We start from the raw sequence: 14,891 nt of genomic DNA on the forward strand, positions 1-14,891 counted from the left end.
CTTTTGAGAAGTCCGAGTATTTTTACCACTTCACCTTAAGTTTAAGTCTGATTTGAATTCCACACCCATTCAAACTCAGTCAATCTATTGAATCATTTCTCAAGAAAGCTCATACAAACAAATCTAGACTGCAGTTAAGGTTCGTTTATACGGGCTGTGCCAAAACAGTTTAAGAAAGAATTTTGTTTCTTATGTTTAACGCAAAAACTCATGAAAACTGAAAAAATACATTTGGTGAATTTCCAAACCAAATCAGTAACTACCTTTTACTTACGACATCTACAACCGCAGTATAGTTTCCTTACCTGAAAAAGAGAAAAGAGGTGGATTAGAAAGGAATCCAAAAAACGATTAGCTAAAAATATTGATTTTTCAACATTGTTGATACACCCTTGTTGGTAAAATTCCATCGAAAAGTCCCCATGGTACTGAACAAACTACATAAACAAATCTTAAGCCGTGATTGTGACGATAGAGTGGTTCATTCAAAAAATACATTGTAGTTGTCAAACTCTACAATAAAACTAACATTCAAGCCTGGATCACCCTAACGAAGAACCTAATCCATAGTTTGCGGTTTTACTGACGGCGGCGATTCAACCGACATGGCCAATCGTCACCCAGTTATAAATCGGAGGGCCATGACAGAAAAAAAACACAAGAGAACCGCAATTCAGTTCGGAGAGAGCTTGCGGTGCAGGGCGAATCGAATGGTGAGGGGACAAGTTGTGGAAACATTCTATTTTTCAGCTTAAAACAACCTTATTGCTGGTTTAGAACCTTCGAAAGTGATAACACTGCAGAATTGTGGTAGTTGTAACGGAAGTGAGAAAGGAGTGAATTATAAATCACAATTATTCACGTCAAAGCCAAACATATTTCAAAGTTATTTTCGTTGAAGTGGACCCTTAAATAAGAAAATAAGTTATTTTAATTCTGCAACAACGTTCTTTAAAGTATAATCTAGACACCAAAACCAACAAAAGAGCCACTTTTACTGCTTGGACTGCAGTTTTCGGGCGTTTTGTTGATTAAGGTGCCTCGGTACAGTTAACTTTCCCACGGTGCACATTAAATATTTATCATCTCTTTTCAGTGACCGCGCTTTCTGGCGCTTTCTGGGTTGATTGAGAAAATGCAACCTGGATGAATTTATTTTCGAGTTGGCTCCGGAACGTTGTCCATGCAAAGTTGAATGCACCCTTCCCTTGGGCGGTGGTTGGGCTTATCCGAGCTGCAATAAAAAATGCACAGATTGCGGCTATATATTCCTGAGGGAAGCCAGCAATGACCAATTAGGGACTAAAAACTCGCAGCTGTAGCTATTACATCTAGTGCACTAGGTGCAAGTGCACAAAATTATTAAGCCAGATTCATCTCAATAAAGACCGCACAGTACCACACCTCGTGGCTATTAGGGTGATGTGTTGTTCTATACTGTTGCCGGAATATATTAGTTCCAAAGCGTTGCGCGCTTCTCATGATCGAGAGATGTTTTTTAATTGTGTGTTTCAAAGTATATTTGAGCCAATAATTGGCCTACCTCGTAGAAAAATATCCACCTGGACGGACTAGAACACACGAAGGTGTGTTATGCGGAAGGAGAAAATAAAACTGGAAAACAATTCATTAGGAAATGCTAATTGTAATGGGCGGAGAACGATTTTTCGATTAATGATCGAATCGTATGAGAATAGGTGCGTGTTTGCATGGAGCGAGTTCACTAGCCTTATACTGAAATAGAAGTAGGCCGTGTGCTGAGAATACAATATTGCCTTAAATACATCAAATCTGATTGTAGAAGATGATGTGATTTAGTATTTCTTGGAATATGAATCATTAAATATAAATGAAATTTTGAATTTTTCTAAAAATCCTCCGTGCAAAAATGTTAATTTTGCAAAAAAAAAATTGTTTGACATTCCAAAATCAAACAATTTGAATATACTCGACGTAGGATAAAGGAACCAAAACTCAGCAGGACTTTAATTTCGAGTAAACTTGAGAAACGGGCAGGTGCTAGCTTTTATATTAAAACATTCTACCCTATTTTATCATGCTCGTGAAATCCAACCCAGCGCGATCCAAGCATGCGGTGACAACGCACCGACGACGGACGCTGAAACTGTCGTACTACGTGCTTTGCATTAATGAAGCCCCCTCTCTATTCAGCGCTAACTTCATTCATAAATCTGCAACCTCACACACTCACAGAAGCGGCACAATTCATACCATGGCCTAATAGGTTAAGTTGCATTATCAAAGGTAAAACCTGCTCGAAATGTCGCCTACTGCGACCGCCACCACCGCGCAGCTAGAACAAACCAAGCTTGTTTCCAGCCAGTTTCGCACCTCAATCAAGCTTAAACCAGCAAGACACAATCACACAATCACCAGCGGACCCAGCCTACATTAATCGATCATAGCAACCTGCGCGAATGCTTGCATGCATGCATGAATGTGTTGGCTGGCTTATCCGACTGCCCCCGCGCCTACTGCGCACGTACCTGCGACCTGGAATCAAGCCAAAGAAGCACAAAAAACACATCCATTCATTGATTCATTCATCGTCGTTGTCGCGCTTTATGAATGAAGGTGAAGGCGCGATAAACCGCGCAAAAACCCGTTTTTCCGATCAACTTTTTTTTCGCTCTGCACCAGGTGATTTGGTCGAATTGTGGTGGATCAGCCGGTGTGGACGGGGACACTATTTGCTTATTAGTCAACTTTCTAGGTGAGTAACTGATGGGGGTAGATTGTGTGTTAACCTATTTAAAAGCTTGAAGATATTCAAGATAAATAAAGAAAATTATAAAAAAATGTGTCAGGGAACCTTCATTCATTAAATATTTCTCTTTCAATGTTGTGGTCTGAGCTTAAAAAAAGGGTTGTAAAGTTTAATGCCTAAACAGCGTTTAGGTCACACTAAGTTCGCTTAACTAATTTATCATCATCAAGGTGCTTACTTTCCCAGCGAACTTTGCATATAATATTGAAAAAATATATCCGTTTATGGTAATTTATTATTAAAAAGGGAAAAAAAACATCGGAAAACGCTTTAGTATCACATCATTCTTCATTTATGGCCACCTCACAATCTGTGTCCGCTCGCACGGAAAAGGCGTCATCGATGACGACCACGGTGGCGGCTGCACTCTTGTCTGTTTACCAATTCCGTTCGGGTGCATATCCGTCCGGAACAACCGGCGGCGCGGGTGCGCCAGGAACTGAATTATGAATCATTTGTGTGAGGTTAGGTAAAGTAAAACATTGACAAGAGGAATGCTTCCAACCGACGAGGTGGTGGCAATATGAATTATGAATTCATAAACTTTTTTTTGCGATATCGTCACCGCGAACCGGAGCTGATAATTATGTGATAATTGGAAGTGGAAATGTTATACAATGTAACCAGCATGAATTCTTCAAGATGTTTCAATGGTTTTGCACCTGCTCCTCAGTTTTCAAAATCTTTATAGATTAAAGACTAGATTGTTGGTAAATTAACATCAGTTACATTTACTAGGTTTTAACTAACATTACGTAAGTTCGCGATTAGGTGGAGCTTTATTATCATAATTCAAGTCAGATGCAGGTAATATTTTTCCATAATTTCGTAACCGGCTCTTTACATGCAAGACTTGTTGAACAAACCCGGATTTGATGTCTTCACTCTTGACTATCTTTTTAGAAAATATTATATCAATAGGCCGGCTACGAAATTATGAGTAATTAGGAGCTAACAGGCTTACAATTATCTTAGATTTTTTTAATTGAGTTTATTCCTGTTCCAGATTTTGAGTAATTTGACTACTTCCTCTTGATATAATATTTGGCAAATCTAACTCAGGTTTGGCAAATCTTACTCAGATTTGTTCAAGATACCGTGAGAAATATCCGTAACCACACTAATTTCCGTGTTGAAACCCGTGTTTCGAATTCCGCGTCCCCTAACTCCACCAAGAGCGAAAAAAAAGAAAGAAAAACAATCGAAAATTTGCACTCTCGAAAAACCCAGTTGACGCAACTTGTTACTGTTTAAGTTAAAATTTATACTCTTTCCAATTTTTATTATGCTACTGCTGTCGGTTCTCACCGCCCAAAAAAAGTTTTTGCCTTCCGAGCAGATCATCCCGCAATCGTCGGCTCAGCTCAGCTCAACTCGCCCAGTTCAAAACTGGAGGAGTTTCTTCCCCGGCAACAGGTCTCTCGCGCGCGTTGGAATAAATCATATAAATTGACTGTTTTGACGATTTTAATGCATTTTTTCCCCTCCGGCCACTGCTCCGTAATTATAATTGTTATAGTGCATTGTTGAGGCTCGGGGGTCTCTTTCTTTTATGGTGGTGGAGGCCTCCCCCCTTTGGTCTGTATTTGCGCGCGGCTTATTTTTTTTTGATGACCGGTTGAACCCAAGTGCCAACCCAGGTGACTCCCCGAAAATATTAAATAGCGCTCGTCGTCGCGATCACACTTGCTTGGCCTATCACTGTCGATTGTTACGGCCTCCGACACCGACGACGACGACGACGACTAGAGAGTCAGGGAGATCGTCTTGGTCGTGTCAAAAAAGACAGCACAGTCACATTGTGCAGTAATTAATTGTCAATAACCATTGTTTTCTTGGGGGCTCACGGTTACACGCTCTTTTTCGTTCGTTCCGGCCCAACCTCCCCCTTCTGGCTTGGGAGAGGCTTGCGAACCGTCAAAGAAAACCGGGTATTGAAATATATTCCTTTCTTTTAATTCAATTAAAAACAATTAAAATTTATTTATGGGCAGCCGACAACTATTTATTCGATTTTTTCTCTCTTTTTGCCTGCTCGAAGTACAGGAGAGGGGCCGTTTTTGCCAGCATTTTTTTTTTGTGGGCAGGGTTGAGGTGCTGCTACTGGGTGGAACGGTGGCCACACCACGAGCGGACCCAATGAAGTTGGCAACGGTAGCAGGAGGCTGGATCTGGAGGCTTCTTGGATTTTTAAGTTGCAATTGAAGACGCAATCGCCCAAGTTGATTCATTTAGACTGCTACAAGTTAGCACAACCACAACGATATTATCTTTTTTTCTAGCAAAATGTAAATATGGTAATCCTGAAAATTCCATAATCTTTCCAGGATCCCTAGGTAATCCAATACAGAAAACTTGGAAAATCGTCAGCTGTGTGCTATCTTGTGACATAGACCATTTTGGTCGAAAATGAGTTAATGATGACGTTTTGCAATACTTAACAAACACTACAAGATGCTTTAACCCGATTTTGGAAACTCGCTTCCGTTTCCCGGATATCGCAATACACACTCGTGACATAGACCAATTTATCATCAAAACGATTGTGCACACTTGTGACACGTCATACATGTTGTTGGAAAATGCGGAAAATTTTTCTTGTTTTTCACAAATTTATGTACACACATACTTTCTAAAGGCAATGCAACCTTTTGTTTATAAAAATATACTGATAAAGTCGATTAAACCATTGATTTGAGCTTATTTTAGTTTGTATGAGAATTCTGTGCACACTTGTGACACGTAGTACAATTTTACTTTCGAAACACACTTGTGACACGTGCTTTTCAGATTTTTGATCACATAATTTACTCTATCTTTTAACTGGTGTAACCAAATTAGTTGAAACTTGGAGCGTTTGTTAAGCGATAGTATACGAACCGATTGCTTCAAAAAGTTTGGCTCTACCATTCATAGATTTGAAAATATTTATCATCAAACATTAAAAATCGATTTTCTCGAAAAGTACTAAATGGTCGTTGTCACAAAATAGCACACAACTGACGAAATGTCTATGTGTCAAAGGTACAAACAAAGTTTCCCGTCACATTATGTAAAGTCTATGACCGATTTCGGTTAAAACTTCGCAAGCTGCGGACTGAACTTATATTTGTTCACAATATTCAAAAAAAATCCTCTTCTTTTTGACAGATGGTTTATCTACGATTTTACAAATATGGCGGTTATTTACGATTTTTTCAAATACTGAAATCGGTAAATACCTACAATAGAGTGAATCGAAAAATGCAGTCTTTTCATTCAAAGTGTAGTTCTGATTCACCTAAGCAAGTTGACAAGCAATTCAAATGCTGAACGATCAAAATAAAACCAACATTGATTGTCATCACGATAAGTTTAATCTCAATCTCAGCTGTTGAAACGAAACTACACTTAAAATTTATCATAAACATTAGCACTTACATAAAATTCGCTATAAATTAACATCCAAGTGCTGTTTTCAAACCTGTCGGTATCTGCCAGATTTCAACAAAAAGAAGCAAAAAGTGAACCACAATCGTGCCAGGTGAAGAAAGCGTCGCTTAGAATAACTTTCCATAAGATATTAGGCTAGCCGTGGTCGTCGTGCGCACAACCCGGAAAAGATAGGCTGAGGCGGACTAGTTCCTTTGCTATTTTTTTTTGTCGTGGCCGACTTCACTCCATTTCGCACAGTTATGGACAAATTAATTAATTGGACGGTGATGTAGAATTAATTGCCGACTAAACGCGATTTTTTTTTTGCAAGGCAGTATATTAGCGAGCGTTGAATTGCAGGGAATGGTGAGATGGTCGTAAATTATGCCCAATTTTACTGCAGTTTATTGGAAATGGAGCGTTTGAGGTGAATCTGCTAGATGTTTAAGATGTTGTGCTTGAAATTAATTTTTGACAGCTCTTACAATAGATCTATTACATCATTTCACACTACCTGTTAGCTTTTGTGAAACTCATTTTTGGCACGATTTCGGTTTGCTGTTCCGGCTATCTGAATTTTGAGAAATTTTACGAAAGGATTGGCTCAAAGACATTTTGTCACGACTTGTACCGTTTGAATTTTTAAGTACTTTTGTTTTTGTTTCTTCGCAAAGCGATGAATTTAAATTGATGGATTTATTATTCGCAAATTATTCCATCAAACGATTTTTAAAACAGTACAATGTTCAATGACTCATCAACGTACGTGTCACCGAAAAAAAGAACTCGATCTGCGATTTGATTCGCTTCCATTGCGTCTCTAATCCGATTGTGGTGGGTGGAGCTTAATCGATTCCGCCACCCCCATACGCCGCCCGATGGGCGGATAGATGGATTGTTTAGCATCTGATTTTGGCGCACCATTTAGATCATCGCCGACTGATTTAATTGCCCTGTAGGCCCACCGCGGCCGGTTCACCTGATTAGTCCAACGCTCTAGAATTGGCATGGTCAGCCTACTACCGTTTGTTTCAGGGTGAATCGTTGAACTGTAAATTGTATTTGAATATTTGGAAAAATGTAATTCAAATGAAAAAAAGTTTTTTTCAGATATATCAATTTTATTTAAATTTGATATATTTTTTGAAATAGTTGCCAAACTACCCCTTCACTACAACGCTCGAAACTTTTAAAATTGCGAGGGCACATTCAGCATGTAATCAGCTTTCCTGCTCTGGACCCCCGGTTGGCCTTGAACGGGTCAATGTGTTGGTGCGGTCCGGTGCCACACACATGTCACCTTATGGAACTGCCTTGCCGCGATCAGGTTGTTGGGCTTTCATCGCGGGTCGCAGGTACCTCGCAATGCAGGTGGAAATTGATCGGACGACAATGGGCGCGCGCCGTCACACACGCGGCGGGAAACTCTCTCGCTGAAGGTCACTTATTGATGGTCGTGGCGGGAGATGGATGACTTGCCATGAGCGGGCGAGATGGTCGATGATGTCATAAGATTTTGATCACTACCGGCAATGTTACGAAATGAACGTGTTAAATCATGATGAGTAAAAGTCAATATAGGGAGAAATTACTCGTGATGAAGCATCATTGAAAGTTATTTGATTGCAATATATTGTGAAATTGTGAGGTTTTGATTAAGAAATAAAACTGCTTCGTTTCCAAAAATTGGTCGAAAACGAGATTTTCCGTGAGTTTAGACAAACCACCAACATGCTTTGTGATTTCCACATAGTCCAGATTAAAAATATGGAAATAAATTAAAAAAAATGTAAAAAATTCAATTGCGAGCCATGAACAATCGAATAATAGAAATTTCGATCCTGATTTTCGAACTTACATAACAAAGAGTATCACAAAATGCTTTATACATCATAGCAAAATATCAATAAATTTAGGAAAAAAAAACCTAAACTTTTACGATTTGTACCGATCTGTGGTCCCGAAATAAAAAATGGTAAAAAAGATTTAAAAATCGTTCTTTGATTTAAATTGCATAAGGCCGTTTCAAATATTTTTCAAAGTTTATGTCATTTTTTGGAAAATATTGAAACGGAAATACTTGAAATAAAATTTGCAATGGCCCAACTACCCTGCTGTTTTTAGCTTTTCTGAAAGAGCACATGATTTTGAATCATTTACTCAAAAGTGATTCAAATGCAAATGGGACATTTATGCCAACCGGGCAGTCTATAATAGAACTAAAACAAAATATTTTTAGTTGTGGATTAGGTGGTTTTTGAGACAATAATTAATTAATCTTCTTTATATATAACAAATTTCGACGGTTTTGTTCGAACGCAAATCAGTTCAATACGGAGCATCGGATCGAGATGCTCTTTGTTGTGTTGGGTTCGTATAAGCCCAAGGAAGGTTTATATGCTGAAAAATTGTCACTTTGGCCACTCTGGAACCGATTCCGGAGCATCTGCAGATTGTATGGGAAAATTTGCGTAAAATCAAATTTTGATCACAGGAGGCTGAATAAGCAAACAAGCTATACGTCAACAAACAAAAAAGACAAGACGAAGTTTGTCGGGTAAGGCTTGTTTACTATAAAACATGTTTTTGTAATTACATTTCAAGAATTTTTAAGGTATTTTTAAAAAGTTCCTAGAACTTTACAGCCGATTTTTTCTTCATTTTTTCCTTCATTTTTGAGCAACTTTTGTTCTAAGAAAAACCTGGGTGATGAATAGAGAGAATGCGTAACGTGATTTTCGAATGATCCCACTTTGTTTACATCTACAAAGTAGAAGGCTGTTCAAGCACAATCATGACTTTCAAGTTTTGATCGGTTTGAAGAGGTTTTTCTTTCTTACGGGTGACGAAGAACTGCGGCGAGAGTGTCATTCTGCGATGTCATGGATAAATTCGCTGACTAATTTTGGATCCTGCTCCTGGATTCCTGGCCCATCTTAAAAACTTCGCTAATTCTAGCGAAGCTGATCCAACAAACAGATAAGATTTTCACTAAACCAGTAGGTTTTCAAACGGAATCAAACAATAAAGACAGCTTCTGGGTGGCAACAACCAATTATTAAAAATGACGAACTTGACTTCAAATTTCTTAAGATTTCCAGGTCCTTAAAAGCAACATATTTTTCGTCCATGCAAAAAAACAGTTCTTAATCATCGATAACAATACTCTCTACTTATGGCGAACTGTAAATTGGTTCCACTTTGACAGTTTAACATTGAGGCCATTTTGAGAACCTCTTTAGCACACAGAGAAAAACTATACTATTCAGTTTTTGTTCTTTTTTAGTAAGGGACCAAACAGAAAGCACGTGGGCACTTTTTTGAAATCTCAAATAACTGCAAACTTATAACACGGTTAAGTTTGGCCAAGTGTTATTTAAAAAAAAATTAAAAGTTTTCCTTCCCAATGCTTTTTGAAGATTCAAAATTTGGTTGAAAATGTATTTTTGGCGATTTGCTAGATCTAAGTTCGTGTAGAGTCAACAAAATTTCAATAACTTTTCTTTGAGAAGCTAAATTTGAATGCATCTCAACGTCCCCATAATAGAAAGCTAAGGCTAGGAGAGATAACGCGTCTCTCACCTCCGGCAGGTGCAAATGCAACACGGCACACACAACTCAATTCAGGGTGCAGTCTCGCACACATATAATTCATAATTTCACCCTCTGACAAAGCGCGCACATTCCCGACGATATCACCTGTGGTAAATATCATGTTCGTTTTTCGGCTGCTGCTGCTCCCTTTGCACATGTATTCGCAACAATAGTCTTCATTATGAGGTGGATGTGTGTTTGCTGTTGAATGCGAAGCTTCAAATCATATCGAATGACACACCAAGTCTGGAGAGCAACTGCAACACGCCTCTTCTGACTAGACCATCCACCCAACGCGATCACGCCATGTGTGAGTGCTTTAAGGTTCCCCTGCATCCCGCAGAAAAGAGGAGAGGAACCGGAAAAAAAGTTGTCAAAATCATCCTAGTTTTTTTTTTCGTTGTTGTCCCGACGAGGTCCTTCGACACCGCACTCTTACCCAAAAACTCCCTGGAGCATCTGAAATAAACCGTGACATTCGGAGAATGTGACAATGTGTCCCTAAATGTGCACCTTTTGCCTCGCCGTCCGTCCCACACCGTGCCCTCGTCGTCGTCCGCTAAATCCGATGCCTTATGCGAACCGGTGGTGGCACACGACATCATTGTCGTCTTGGAGAAGAAAGAGAGGCTGATGCAGAACAGAGCGAGAGGGATCTGAACCTTACCAGAGCAACAGTGCGCGAACAGCCTGTGTAGTTAGTGGTGCCCAAGAGATGAATGACCACAAAGAAAAAAAAGCAGAAGAAGTGCTATAGGAAGTGAAATTGATGCACTCGAAATAAGACGAAAGAGCATGGTGCTTTGCGCGCTTATTTCGCCTGTTCTCCTTTTGCTTGCAGGTCTCGACCCGACCTCGGTAGAGAGTTGAGCCACGATGAAAGATGATGGAAGGTCGAGGCCGGAGAGGCCACTTTGGACTGCTGCTGCTGCTGCTACTGGGAAGTGGAAACTGGACCAGGTTGCACGGTGAACTCCGAAAAAAAAAACATTGCTGAACTACACTGCACTAATGAGATAGGTCCAATGAGGTCCAATAAAGAGAGTAACCCGAGTCATGAGAAAAGCCTTATGGTATTCAATTAACATCTTTGCGGTTAACTTATCGCAGTAGGTCTGGCCATTTAAAAACAAAGGATGTTGGGAGTAATCGTCCTAGCATTCTCCCGATTTTTCAAATTTTTATTGAAATCCTAAAATTAATTATTTTTTGTTTCAAGATCGTTGAAAATAAGTTTTTTTTGCATCCTTATACTAAAACTAGGCAGATAAACCATCCTAACGCGGTACACGTGCCAAGCCAGTAGCCCGATTGCGTTGAACTATACAATCTGATTCAAGTATGAAAACAAAACATAAGCTAGAACACATCAAAAATCCGCCTCCACTAGAGTGCGTTGCAGAGTTGTTCAAAAGTAAAAAGATCATAAAACCCGGTAAAACAACATTTTTGCAGCCGTCACTCGTGTCAACATCCTGTGCGGGTGCGTTCAGTGCGTTTGGTGAAGTTGTTTTGGGTGGTGCAGTTGAGGGTTTAATTTTTTTCTTTTTTAATGGCGTAAAATTTAGGATGCGTTGTACAAACGTTGACAATTAGTTACTGAACACAACAGCAAGGCACCTAATTGATGCCTTCCGATAGTTAAAAAAACCTTCTATGAAATTAAATTTACATTTTTGCCTTTCTCTAACAAGTCTCGATTATTTTGTGCACTTTTGATAAGGCTAAGAACAGCCATTTTGAAATTTTGCCGAGAAATTCAATTACTCGAGTACGAACTTTAGCTTTCCGTCTGAAGTTGTTCCTAATTTTGTGTGTAATGTGTCATAGGGGAGCTGGGGGTAAGACGGCCAGGCGGGGTAAGACGGCCACCCTACTGTTTTAATAAATATACTAATGAATATTACTAAAATGTTTAGCAATACTGTTCCTCATGCTAAATAATGCATATGGAGTCACCTTTGTCAAAAATATTGTTTGAAATAATACAAAAATAGCTCAAAATGAAGAAATAATTTTTGAACTTGAAACTGGATGTAAATTTCATGAATTACAACTTAGGCATTTTTGTTAAATAACAATATGTTTTCCTGTCTTCAAATATTTTTTCATGTTAAATTGAAGTTTTCCCTAGATTATGTCCCTCGAAAAAGTTCAAAAAATGCGATGAACTGTTTACAAAAATGTTTAAAAAATAATTTATTTGGGGCAAGACGGCCACCTCCTCCGGGGTAAGACGGCCACCCGTAATTTGTAGATTTTATATGATATAGGTTATATTTTTGACGGTTTTTGACTATTAAGACATATTTGTAGATAAAGGAAAAGCATTTTCAATAAAACTATCCATTTTAAATCAAAATGCTGTTAACTACCGTTTCGACAACATTCTTTACTGTGATATATCAAAACTCATTGAATAGTATGAAATCCTAGCAAACTTTTCACAAAAATCGCTAATTTAATATAGTTTACATAATTTTGATTTACTTATTCTAATCGAAATACACAATCTATTTTTATTGTACCAAATTGTGTTTGTTTTGTAGTAAAAATTCATAGTTTTTCATAAAATGTGGTCGCAATAATATGAAATTCACTGAGCCAAAATATGAAATTTTTAAACAGCATTTTTCTTCACATTTGAAACCTGATTTTTCCAACCAAAATAGTTATGATGTTCAGAGAAGTCTGTTGAACCAACCATGTAGGTGTTTGGGTGGATTTAGCAAAGTTATTAAGTTAATTTATAGCACTGGCCGTCTTACCCCACATGGGTGGCCGTCTTACCCCGCGTATTTCATATATATACGATTTCAATTATTTTTTTAAAATTGCTGAAAAGTATTGAAAATTGGTTTTTAGACCAACTAATTTATGTCATTTCTATAATGGACTAGTAGTAGAACAATATGTACGTAATTTGAGATCAAAATAATCTGTTGTGTAAATTTTATTAAACTTCTCCCTTAGGGTGGCCGTCTTACCCCCATCTCCCCTAAATGGGAAAAAGGGTAATCGGAGATAGCCCAGTTATGCTTAAATATGCTACACAAAAATAAAATTTACTATTCAAAAAATTTTGAAAACTCTTTCGGGACCATCCATAAACCACGTGGACACTTTTTGTGAATCTTTTACCCCCCTTCGTGGACAATTGTCCATACAAAAAAACTTTTTGTATGGATCGTGGACAATAGCCATACCCCCTAAAGTGTCCACGTGGTTTATGGATGGTCCCTTCTTACTCTTGTCTATTCAAAAGTTATAAGTAATAATACTTTCGAATAATAATGATCTAACACACAGCTAAAAGGAATTCCAAAAATTCTGAACATAAATTTAATTAATTATCCCAAGTTTGATTATTCGAAGGCTTGTATGCAGCTTCGGATAATCAAATCATGAACAATTTTCTTTTTTTAACAACAAATTCAAACAATGCGAGCCCATTTCAGTAAAAATTTCAATGATTGATTTCCTTAAAAAATATTAAATGCATTTTTGCCTTCCTCACCTCAATGAGGAAAGGCTATAAAATCACTCTAAAAATGAACTTCGTTATTTGACCTCGTAGACCCACCTTCACGTATACATATCGACTCAGAATCAAATTCTGAGCAAATGTCTGAGCGGGTGGTAGGAAAAAAAATTGCACTTGATTATCTCGGTACTGGCTGGACCGATTTTGACCGTTTTGGTCTCATTCGATCCGTCTTGGATCTATAAGTCACTATCTATATATTGTGAAGTTTAGTAAAGTACTTTAAAAGTTATGCTAAAAAAACGATTCAGGCTAAAGTTCGGAAGATTGTAAAAAGGGTGGTTTTTGTAAGAAACACCGTCGAGCTATACATTTTTAAAAAGGTATTTAAAAGACCTTTCCAACGAGCCCAACACATTGAAAGTTTGACAACGCTATCAAAAGTAATGAGCACTTAAGTGTCTTTTATACACTTTGTTGAGGCCGGCACTTTTCAGAGAACGGTTCTTAGATATTTTGATAAAAATGATGTCCGAATCCATCATGCGACCCATAGTTGGATGGGTAATCAATAGACCTTTCCAACGAACCCAAATTATTGAAGATCTGACAACCCTATCAAAAGTTCTTAGCACTTAAGTATTATTTTAGACTTTTTTGAGGCCGTGTATTCACATTATGAATATGAGGAAGGCACCAACCACCTAAAGGTGGATTAACATTCCAACGCCCAAGGCTCCAAAAAAGTTGGAACGGTAACTTCAACTCAATGGTTCTCGACCATAACTCAACCAATCAAGATGAATCTTCTTTCCAGTGATTTGTAAGGATGTCTAGATAATTCTTGAACTTTGCAGAACTTAATTTGATCAAATCATCGTTCCAACTTTTTTTTCGCGTTTTTCTGCAAAATTTTAGGATCATCTAGACATTCTTATAAATCACTGGAAACAAGAATCGTCCCGATTGGTTGAGTTAGGCCCGAGAACCAGCGAGTTGAAGTTACCGTTCCACCATTTTTGGGAGGCTTGGGCGTCCGTGTAAGTTGGACATGCGTTGGACGTTCCAGTGTTAAGTAACGTTTTTTTTATATAGTCACCGCCATCTTGGATTATTTTTGTAAATATGTTTAGAGTAGTTAAGCAGCCATATTTAAGCTCAACAAACAAAAACAAAGCAACGATAAAAAAAAACGTGATTGGATTATCTGATGTTTCGATTACCCGAAGTGAAATTTTTCCGAGGCCTTCGGATATTCGAGTCTGGACTGTAGCATCACGCAGAAAAATATTTTGTAGAATCAGTCTGTACGAGGTTTCATTCAACAAAATTTTTGTTGAATATAATCAACGCCGATTTTGCGTTGAAACAAACCTTGATTTTTTTAATTCCACAAAAATCTTTTGTTGCTTTGACGTTTAGCGTTGATTCAATAAAAATCTTGATTTTCAAATCAACAAAACGTTTCGTTGATTCAAATATGCTTAAAATGCAAATATGCTTCTGCGTGATCAATGAATTTGATTGTTTGTGCAAATATTATTTTAAAATTGTATTTTAAAACACAATAACAAAACAAAACCGTCACAGATATTACCCAATTGCAGCTGG

At 38.0% G+C, this 14,891-nt stretch overlaps 1 protein-coding gene across 1 annotated transcript in view; it reads right to left on the minus strand.

Moving 5' to 3' along the window:
- LOC6033785 overlaps window positions 1–14,891 on the minus strand; it is an 82,278-nt gene that overhangs the window by 24,737 nt on the left and 42,650 nt on the right. The gene's annotated exons all lie outside the window — the stretch shown is intronic.

The sequence above is a fragment of the Culex quinquefasciatus genome, chromosome 2 (genome assembly GCF_015732765.1).
Source record: "Culex quinquefasciatus strain JHB chromosome 2, VPISU_Cqui_1.0_pri_paternal, whole genome shotgun sequence".
Taxonomy (NCBI): domain Eukaryota; kingdom Metazoa; phylum Arthropoda; class Insecta; order Diptera; family Culicidae; genus Culex; species Culex quinquefasciatus.